Source organism: Lichenostomus cassidix, chromosome 2 (assembly GCF_008360975.1).
Source record: "Lichenostomus cassidix isolate B80296 chromosome 2, HeHo_3.0, whole genome shotgun sequence".
Taxonomy (NCBI): domain Eukaryota; kingdom Metazoa; phylum Chordata; class Aves; order Passeriformes; family Meliphagidae; genus Lichenostomus; species Lichenostomus cassidix.
Genome location: NC_139482.1, coordinates 100,039,581 through 100,046,652, shown reverse-complemented (window position 1 = coordinate 100,046,652; position 7,072 = coordinate 100,039,581).

Sequence of the window (7,072 nt, the reverse complement as noted above, 5' to 3'; positions counted from 1 at the left end):
CGGAAATATGTCTATGACAGCTAAACCTAAATCTGTTTCATGAAGAACAGATACATTTAGCAGAAATGTCAAAATCAGGAATTTTATTTCATTTGTTTCACAATATTCCCCTTCAGCTGGGGTTTATGGGATTTATTTTTATATTTTTATGCTCCAGCGTGAAGACAATGCTTAGACATAAACCCATTCACACCCAAAACATGATGGTAATTTCATAGCAAAATCTTCTACTTCTTTAAACTGCATTGCAAATTAACTTAACGTTATGTAACACCAGAACATACCACTCCTGTCTGGCACCAACCTAAGCATTTCATAATATGTGTTCACATAGAGCCCTCCTGTGTTTGCTAGGCTTCATTACAACAGCCATTATATCTGAGAGACAATTTATTGACCTACATCGACAAGACTGAGCTCCAGAAGAGAATGCCAAGTTCCTGTCCTCTTCCATTTACACAGCATGAACTGTTGAATTCCACTTGCCAGATACTGTATCAAGCTCTAAAAGGTGACAAGTGAGAATTTGCCACTCGCTCTATCTTAGTTACACCATTTTTCAGTGGTAGGCATTGTATAACAACAATTTAATTGTTGTTATAAGTATTGCTTATGATTTTTATAATAGAATCATAGAATGGTTGGTGTGCTGGAAGAGACCTTAAAAGATCACCTAGCTCCAAACCCCTGGCCATGGCGTTCTACACCTTCTACCAGACCAGGTTGCTCAGCCCAGTCTTTGAACACTTCCAGGGATGGGGCATCCACATCTCGGCAACCTGTTCCAGTGCCTCCCCATCCTCAAAGTGAAAAATATCTTCCTTATATCTAAACCTAGTATCTTTCAGTTTGAATCCATTAATCCCTGTCCTGTCACTATAAGCTCTTGTAAAAAGTCCCTCTCATCTTTCCTGCAGGCTTCCTTCAGGTACTGGAAAGCCACATTTAGGTCACTCTGAAGCCTTCTCTTCTCCAGGCTGAACAAACTCAATTCTCTCAACCTTTCCTCATGGGTGAGGTGCTCCATCCCTCTAATCATCCTGGTGGCCTTCCTCTGGGCCTCTGATCCAACATGTTATTGTCCTTCCTGTGCTGGGGCTCCCAGAGCTGGATGCAGCACTGCAGGTGAGGTTTCACCAGAGCTGAGCAGAGGAGCAGAATCACCTCCCTTGCCCTGCTGGCCATGCTGCTTTTGATGCAGCCCAGGAGACAGTTGGGTTCCTGGGCTGCAAGTGTACATTGCTGGCTCGTGTACAGTCTCTCATCCACCAGCACCCCCAAGTTCTTCTTGGCAGGGCAGAATGTTTTTATTACTCATTCCTGTATCCCTTCTGTATTGAGATATTCAAAACTTGACAGGACTTGGCCATGAGCAGCCTACTGTAGTTGATCATGCTTTGAGTAGGGCAGGTAGTCTAAACCACCTCCAGTGATGGCTTCTAAATTCAATGGTTCTGTGATTCTATAACCTTTCACTACTTTTTCCATATCATTTTGAACCATACAGACAGTTCTCCAAATGATATGGGAATAGGTGGAATCCTTCTTGTAATCTAAGCCAAGAAGCCACAGGTGAAATGAGGAGCTGCACTTAAAGTAGTTTTCTCTCCTGCTTTTGCTGTAGCCTCTTATCCAACTATGTGGAAAAGATTACATGGTCCTTGCACCCATGCAAGCTTCTGTTTCTCTCCTGCAGCCTTTCCATCTGTAAGAATGTATGTATCCTAGTCTAATGGTACTATCACAGCACACATTTGCTAGAGGCAGCATTTAGAAGAAAAATGGAGAAGAAAGAAGCTACCAGGCAAAAGAGTAAAATCAAACCCAGAAACCCAGGAAAAAAGAAAGAGAGAACTTTTTTGCTTTTTGTAAAAAAATTAGGAGGTAGAAAGCAAATGCACAGAAGTTGGGCATGACACTGTGCTCTGCAATACTGAAAGATGGAAAGGTTTGTAAGAAGCACATCCATCACAAGGAAGACCTGGCATGCAGAACTGTAGGGAAATGCTATATTGAGTTACCTTTCCTCCACTTTAGGTCCATCTGAATTCTTTATTGATCAGCTAGGCAGATGAAGCACATCTGTAAGTTCAGTAATTGCTCTTTGTTGAGCAGGTTTAGAGACAAGAAAATACAATTTGCAGCATAAAAGAAATAACCTGTTGTTGATTCACTCCACAATTCTTCAAAATAGAAGTGGAGACCTACCCCCATTTTCATAAATTCATTTTCCACACTAAGGGTAAACATAAAGAATATGAATTTTATACAAAGGTTTTGATTCATCCAGATTGAAATTTTCCCACTAGTGTTTTCAGAGGATATGACATTAAGGGCAATTACATTTAAGAGAATTCACTGCGATCACATGATTTTAGCATATGAGAAACCATTTAATTACCGACCTGCGGATAGCCCAAAGATAGGATATTAAAAATTACTTTTACAAAATACTAAACATTTTCTTTTCATGAGGAAAACACCTCTGAGTTCGGACCTACACACACTACAGTAATAAAAGGTCTGTTCTGGAGCAGAAAACAGAATTTTTATCAAAATGAGTCACACAAAACAAATGGTGCATTATTTGAACTTAATGAATTTAAAGTATTCTGGTTTACAGGATTCAGATAAAATACAAAGCTTTAGTTGTATGGAAAAATGCATGTGACTTAGAAAGGACTATAGAAAAGGAAATCATGTGTTTACTAGAGTTTTATCTATATTTTAAGGGAAATTCATGAAAGAGACAGAGCTAACTATTCTGAATGAAACAAGACATTTACTCTCTTCTTAATGTTTGTCATCAACCCAAAAGAGCTGCTCACAATACAGTAATTTTTAGCTATTACTGGCCTACTGGAAGAGAAATCTAAGCTCTGGTGGGAGAATAACATGAAACACCTTATGCTTGCCTCGACTTTTACAGACTTTGTGGGTTTTTTCTGGAAGGAAATTAATAAAAAAGCTTTACATGCAGACAACAGGCCACAGTTAAGACTAGTAGGAATGCACTTTGTGAATGTCTTGTTCAAGCTGTCTAAAAAAATCTTCAAACGTTTGTAATGACCAGTGAACATCAATCTGTACATCAGAGTGTATCTGTATGAAGCAGCCCACTGAACTCTTCTTACAGCTCTGAATAGCACACATTCACACAGAGGGGCTAGAGATGTTTGATTTTTTTTTTATTAGAGAATAGAAATTTCAGTCACTGTAGTGAATTAAAGGAGATTTTCTCCAGTCCATAAATGAAACTCTAAAGGAGATTTTTGCTACCTTTATCTAGAGACCAAGACAGATGTAGTCCTGTAGGGGTAAGAGTCTTTAGACCACTCAATCAAATGGAATCCCGTTATCAAACTCTCCTTTAACATTTTAAAAACTATTGCAATGCTATGTTTGAGAGTAAGAATCATCAGCATCAACAATGCTAAATGAACTGGAAGGTTTATTTTCCTTACTTCTGGTGTTTACACAGGGAACAATAGAGCTTCACTTCTCAGTCACTGGGCTGCCCATGGAACTGAGTTCAGTACCTTGGGAAGCCTTCAGCTGCACCCCCAAGTGGCTGCCATGCCAGTTTTTATAATCAGGCCATTAGAAAAGACTTACAAAAGTGCATAGTTTAGGCTGTCACAGATACGTACTGCAGCAGCATGATAATAGTGTATGTAAATAATAATTCAGAGTGGGGGAACTGACTCCTCTACAGGGGGAAATAGGCTTTAATATTGTTACCTAATCATGTGTGTCATGAGGTAGGATGTTCAGATACATGACTGAAGCAATTAATCTCAGAAAACATTTTATGCTGAGGAATAAATAATGTTTTAGTTAACTCCATGCTGCCTTGTGGAACAAAACCTAGCAACTTGGAATACTCTGTATTGTGTCTCATTCACAGTTCAAAAGAAGAGAGCACTGTGTAGCAGCTTCTGTCCAGGGTTGCATTCCTCATTCTAGCTAGCAGGCTAGAAGATCTACACATGCTCTTCTGAAGCAGACTAAGGAAAACAATGTTGAAAAAGGTTAAGCCAATTAAAACAAAAAAATGTATCCCTTCTCTGCAAATCTTGCTTCAGGTGGACAAAACTATGCTGTCAATAAAAGTGCCCAAAAGATTATTAGTATCCTTGAATGAGGACAGCCTTATTGATTTTATTGGGTTTTAGTGATCTCACCTCCCTGTTCATGGCTATAAAGTGGAAGCTGGCACCTGGAAGAACCAACCAGTCATTATGAAATTAGGCAATCCTACAGAAAAGTGGAAAAATCTAATTATGCTTTCAAAGCTGATGAAAACTGTTATGTTTTCCTGCCTCTGTTCTGGGATCTATTTCAAACAGTATTTCAGTGAAAAACCGAAGGATACATGTTCATATCAAGTTATGAATGCCTCTTGATTTGGGGAGCAATGCTACATGTCATTCCATGGGGCACTGATTATCTTGTAGATAGACCTCTGCAAAGCAATGAAAGATCCACCACAAGCCATTAACACTGGGTGGATTCTGAGGGAGGAATAGCTGTCTTTCTACCAGGAGAGTCTGATGTGAGAGCTTTCTGTAGAAAACAATTCAGAAAGAAGGGAGAATGAAGAAAAATTGAAGAGGTTTCCAGAAGTTCTGGAGTTGAAAAGCTGGAGCAGAAAAGGTGTGACACCTTTGAATTATGTATGTGCTCTATCTTGACCAAGTTACTTCATCAACAAAAAGAGAAGCTAAAGTAAAGCTATGATTACACATTTATGACATGGTACTTAAATTGACTTAAGCAATTCATGCCTGCATCATATATTCCTGACCCCCTCTTTGTGCAGGTGTGACTGCTTGGTAAATTGCCCGAGGGAATAGAGCCAACTAGGAAGACCCTAGCCAAAAACAGTAACTGGGACCCAGAAGGAGTCAAGGTGATTCCAGAAGTGGCTTGTGGTGAGGTCCAAGTCTCAGAATGGGAATTTTTTGCTCCAGAGGTCATCTTTCCAAGACCTAGCAAACAGCAGAAAGATTTTTTAAATTGGAACAGGTTGCCATGTCATGGTTGTGGAATTGCTACCTTTGGAACATCAAAAATTATTAACAACTTCTATGAGACCACCAAAACAAGCTCTACAAGCATTTGTTAAGGGTGAGTCAGGCACTGGAGGTGGATAAAACAATCAGGTATGAATGCAAATTATCATCACTTGCTGATGCAGTGGTTGAGAAAGTGAGGAAGTATCAAGGAGCAAGTCTAGGAGGTGACAAATGCCAAAAATACCAAGTCGGTCAGATTCCCATCAGAGCATGTGGGAAGTGGTATGACGGAAATTACAGGCTTTTATCCAACCTTCGGCCCTCAAAAACCCAACAGGAATAGGTGACTCAACTCTCCTCCAGAAGAGCTTTATTCACATCTGTAAATACTGTACATTTATTTGTGAGTCATACATGAACTACTTGTGAGTCATACATGTATAAAACTAATTCGAATTTAAATAAATGACAATTTGATGTTTTTGTGACCAAGGAAAATGGATTCTTGTTGGAAGGAAGGGATACCAGGTAGGACTGAAAAGGTCTTGATAATCATGATGCATCATCTTAACTGACTTAACTGACAAAATCAATCTGCCTTACTTATGTGGACAGGCCACCTTACTTAACCTTCAATAGGAGCATGTAAATAATGTATGTTCAATAAATAGTGTGCAAGGCATTATGAATGATTCACGTTGGATCATCCTACCTGAATACCCTCCTCCTCTCTCATGTCCAATGAATTTGGGAAGCAAATTAGACATTACCACCTTCCCCAAACTGGGATATTTATAACGCCTCTCTCTTTATTCTCTGACATCTAATAAAAGGCATGCTCACACTGCAGTCCTCTGCTATTTAATTAAAGACAATCAGTAGGGAGACACAAATCTACAGAAAAAACAGTCTTTATTATCTTCCTGCCCTCGGAGCTATTTGTCTGCTTTCTGCCATATCCATGAAGACAGTAATGTCTGAAAGACGAATGATTTATATGGATTTAAGGAAAAGGAAAGCTACCAGAACACTGAGGTGCTGGCAATGGGTTGGAGTGATCACAGAGCACATTTCTGTGTACAGTATGGGCCAAAGATCTGCCTGACCCAATTGTAAATTAGACCATCAGTGATGGCCCAGTCTGCCTGGGAGAATAAATATGCAGATCCCTCTCCCTTACTCCCAGATAATTTCCTCAGCATGGTAGTGGAACTGTATTGTAGTTATGACTCCCGTTTCAGACACTAATAAATTACAAGGCAGAACTTTCCATGTTCTGCTGCCATAAATGGGTACGAGACAGAGGTGAGAAATCCAGATCCAGGAAAATTTAAATTCACCTTCCAGATCCAGTGGAGTATCAGATAGGATTCGGCAGTTGGTTTAAAGTACATTTCACTGCAGTTAGCCCTGACTTCCTGAAAGAACACAACATATTTATATAAAAGAGAAGTCAAGAGTTAATTACATAACAAATTTTAGCTGTGGTTGTATTGATAGTTTCCTATAACTAACAACACCTCTCTGAAGGACACGCAAGCTGTCCTGATGCCAGAGCTATGCAGGGATCCAGCCATAATGGTGGAAGGTGCTGTGTCCAGCTGCTTGCCTCAAGCCTTTAGCCAGAGGTTTAGCCATGAAGTCTCACACAGGTGCTTTTTAACCCATTAGAGACAAACCAGTTGTAATAGCTTATGCACCTTGTTTCCCATAGTCTGATGCCTTTGGTTGCAATAGTGCACATGAAGAAATGCTTAGATAGGAGGCAGAAACTCTCTGCAAAGGGGTGATCAGTAGATGAGGACTGGCTAATGTTCAATGACTTCAACTGGTACAGCTATTTACGAAGTTCACATCTTTGTCACTTCCACTGCTATCCCTGTAAATTCTTCTTTCACATTGTACCTGGTCATTTTTCAACACCAAATTCTAATTCACAGCCAAGCACCAGATGCTGTGATATGATCCTTCCCAGATGTAAAATCTCTGGAGGTTCCATGCCTACAAAATAAAAGCTACCCAAGAATATCCTATTTCATTTAATACTAGTCTTG